Raw genomic sequence first — 4,320 nt, forward strand, 5'->3', positions numbered from 1 at the left:
TCTCCACAGCATGTCAGGGCTGCGGTCGCCGCGAAGCTGTGATGATCCTCCTCCGCTCCTGATGTCCCCTCGCCACAGCACGAGCCGCGACGTGTGTGAACCCGAAAGAAGAAGGTGTGTTCCCCGAGGTCGGGCTAGAATGACGGGTGCGCGGACGGTGGAGGGGAGCTGAGCCGAGCTGAGCCGAGCTGAGCGCTGCGTCGGCGCCGTCGACCGGACAGCTCCCTGCTGAAAGCGCGCGCCGTCTCTCCCCCCCGCGGCGCGGCAGGCGCGGCAGACACGGAGAGCGCGGTAAAAACGCGGTACCAGTGCGACCGCGCAGAGGAGCGGATACGGAGACGCGCCGCGGAGCACTGAGCTCTCCAGCAAGTTGTGCTGGAGTGAAGGCGTGTGCTCGCTCCCTGTGTGTGTGTGTGTGTGTGTGTATGTGTGTGTGTGCGTGTGCGCGCGCCTCCGCTCGCTCCCCGTCGAGAAAGTGACGTTCCTCTCAGGGCGCAGAACACACCAATAACCAGGCAGCTGTCGTGATCATCGTTTCACACACTGCATCCATACTGTGTATTTAAGGAGTAGACACACCGGGAAGCCCTTTGAGCCGCAAACCGAATTATGACGCGTCCCGCCAGCGGGAATCGAACATTTACATTTAATTCATTCAGCTGATGCTTTTCTCCAAGGCAACTTGCAGTCTTAAGGTTACAATTATTATAGTTACAAGCTAATAATTATTTACCCATTTGTATAGCTGGGTCATTCTGCTGAAGCAGTTTAGCGTAAGTACCTTCCTCCAGGGTCCTACAGCCAGAGATGGTGCTCAGACTTGCATCCATTGGGTCCAAAGGCAGTAGCTCTAACCTCTACTACCAGCTGTCCTTTAACAGCACTCACTGTGTTGGCATTCATGCCACACCTTTGCCCAAGGAGCCTTATAGTGTTACATAACCAACTTGGCAATGGCGTGTCTACAGCAGGGTATTCTTACAGTACCAGCTCAGGGTAAGTATCTTGATCAAGGGCACTAGGCCAGGAGCGGGATTCGAGCTGAGAACCTTCCGATGAGGAACCTGAAGCTCTTACAGCACCTCAGCAGGACTGCAGTTGCAAAACATATTTGATGAGAGTGAAGTGTATCACCGAACAAAGCACAGACTGAAAGCAATGACAGAAGGGAGAGGCAGCAGAATAAGGCATATGTACACTAAATATGAAATTAAAGAATAACAAGTAATTTTCTTTGATATTTTAGAAAAGAAAAAGAAGAGAGTCTTGAATAGATTCTCTAGTTGTTTGGTTTTCCCAGGTGCTGTTCACTATGGGGGAAAAATCATACATTTCCAGATCGTTCCTTCTTTTGTGGACTGCATGCTAAAAAATAGGCAATTGTTAATACACTCTTCAGGTGTGTGAGCAGAAACTGTGAAGAGCCTTAGAAAAGGAATATTCTGGAAGCCTTTTTGTGAAATTACACAATTTTCCTTTCATGGCAGCAGATAATGAGACACACAGTATGTGTCTGTGTTGGCAGACAGGCAGCTTTATTTTATAGTCGCACTAGGAGTTTAATATGAAACCATAACTTAGTGTAGTCGTTACTCCTTTCAGGTGACTTTGTGGCGCTAAACCACCCATGTGGCACGACCACAACCGCACCACAGCTAGAAGCAACTGGCTATAAAGAGCACCACTCTACCACTGCCCAGTTGTGGAATCTCACTTGAGACAACCGCCCCTCTGCATCCTTGAACCCTCCTCGTCCCATGTCCTGCTCCTCTTCGCTCCCTAGCCCAGCTTCGTGTCTCCCTGGTCACAACTACTCGCTTTGTCCCTTGATCCTGACCTTGGACCCTCGATCGAACATTTGCCTGTCCCTGACCATGAGAACCAGCCTAGTCCTTTGGATTTGAATAAACAATCCTGCACTTGTGTCCAGCCTCCTCCATGTCCTCTGTTTGTCTTGACACCCTGGTGTTCGAATGGGTGACCTACTCTTTGTGTGTATGTGTGTGTGTGTTTGTGGCTACCTTGTGATGGCCTGGTGTCCTGTGCAGGGTGCACCCTGCTTAGTAAAAATTCCTTATCACTGTTGTAACACAGAAATGAAAAATTTTTAAAAAATCAGTGCTTCAGATAAGCTGGAAGGAACTAAACGGTGTAAATTTAAAGAGACCCAGAGACCGTGTATTGTAGCTCATAATTCGACAGATCAGTCAAGTCTGGGTCGTTTATTTGTCATTTGCACAGCTACGCTGTGTACACTGGGCATTGAAATGCTTGTGACGGGGCTCGTATTAGATGTGAACGGACATGAACAAACATATTTAGACAAGGATGTGCTGATAATAAGTAAGACAGTACAAATAAGTACAAAAAGGCAAGTACAAAGAAATACTATATAAATATATAAATACTATATATGTGGAGATGCGGTGGTGTGGCAAGCTTGGCCAGGTTCCTCTCTCTAGCTGATCTGCGGGTCGAGTCCTGCTTGCGGTGCCTTGTGATGGACTGCTGTCCTGTCCTGGGTGTGTCCCCTCCCCCTCCAGCCTTGCACCCTGTGTTGCCAAGTTAGGCTGTGGTTTGCCACTACCCCCCTCTTGCGACAAGTTGCTTCAGACAGTGTGTGTATATATACATATAGATGTACTCATACTAGGAAGATCAGACACATGTTACTCAAAAGCTAACATTTCAGGATTTAATTTTCAATCCAGTACAGAAATTAACAGGGCCACAGGGTTTAAAATCTGGTGTCTCACACCTGCTGATCTGTTCAGTGGGCATGAGTTGAGTCAGGCGTAGGGTGATACACCCCCTATATGTGCACAGAAGAAGCCACTGGTAAACCACTTCTTTTCCACTCTTGCCTAGAATACCATGTGAATAGTTGTTATGAGCTGGACTCAACTTGATGGCACTTCCACACAAAAAAAAAGAAGTCATGTAATTAAAGCAATTTCTGACAACACACGTCCAGATGCAAAAACCACAAACTGTCCTTCTTGATATCATTTACAGTTTCTGGCCTTGTTTCCAAGATATTGTTTTTTTATCTCACTATTTGGTTATGTGAGAAAAGAACACAGAATTATATGATTAATTCACAAATAAATGGTGAAAAAAATCAAGGCATTTCTCATAATAATACAGTATAATGTCTCAAAACAAGTAGTGTCTCAATAAGTCTATTATTATTATTATTATTATTATTATTATTATTATTATTTCAGACAACTACACTGGCTTTTTCTAAATAGAAAATTGAACTAGACAAGAAAGATGAATCATTTTAGCTGAATGGATATTTCCGGACTTGTCATTGTCTTAACATCAGATGTGTCTGATGACCTGTCGGGTTCTGATTCTTTGCACTTGTTTACCAAAGGATGCATAATAGATAGCAGTCTTTATGGGGCAAATCCTTTTATTTCAGTATGTTGACATTCATTCATTCATTCATTCATTCATTCATTCGTATGTATGTTCATTTGATGCTTCATTCATTCGTTTTGTTCATTCTGTCAGTCATTCACTATTGATAACTGCTTGTCCTTATGCAGGGTCATGGTGATCCAGAGCCCATCCTAGAAGTGTAGAAAGTGAGACAGGTTACATCTTGTATGGGATGTCAGCCCACTGCAGGACAATAACACAAACTTACACATTCATAGACTTCGGGCCTTTTAGAGTCACCAATTTACCTGAAATATGTGTTTTGACTGCGGGAAGAAACCAGAGCACCTGGTGCAAACCTACACAAAGACAGGTGTGAAACAGGTTTTTTCAGGTCAAACACCATACAGATACATTGCAGATACAAACTGTAAGGAAATTAAGAACAAGCTGAAAGTATATCTGCTGCTTCAGCAAGGATTGTCACTGAGAACGGATTTACCCTAAACCTGTCACATTATCATACTCTGCCAACAGAGAGAAACACTTGAAGGCCAACTGAGCAATGAGGATTGATGACAGCACAAATTCTCTATCATAGCAATACAATCAATAAACTAATCTTACAAAGCAGCTGAAGTGAGTCCCAGGCAGAGCCCAGAATGTAGCATTTTTCCTGACCTATACAGCATCTTAACTCATTTTACACACACACACACACATACACACACACACACACACACACACAGTCTGAAACCACTTGTCCCACACAGGGTCGCTGGGAGCTGGAGTCTAATTCGGCAACCCCACGCAGGACTTGAACCCCAAACCCACTGGACAGCAGGACCTGGTCAAATATACTGCACCACCATGTCCCTATAAACTCATTTTATCCATCTGAAAATGTAACTGGGTGGCAATAACTTACCA

Source organism: Scleropages formosus, chromosome 17, assembly GCF_900964775.1.
Source record: "Scleropages formosus chromosome 17, fSclFor1.1, whole genome shotgun sequence".
NCBI classification, from domain to species: domain Eukaryota; kingdom Metazoa; phylum Chordata; class Actinopteri; order Osteoglossiformes; family Osteoglossidae; genus Scleropages; species Scleropages formosus.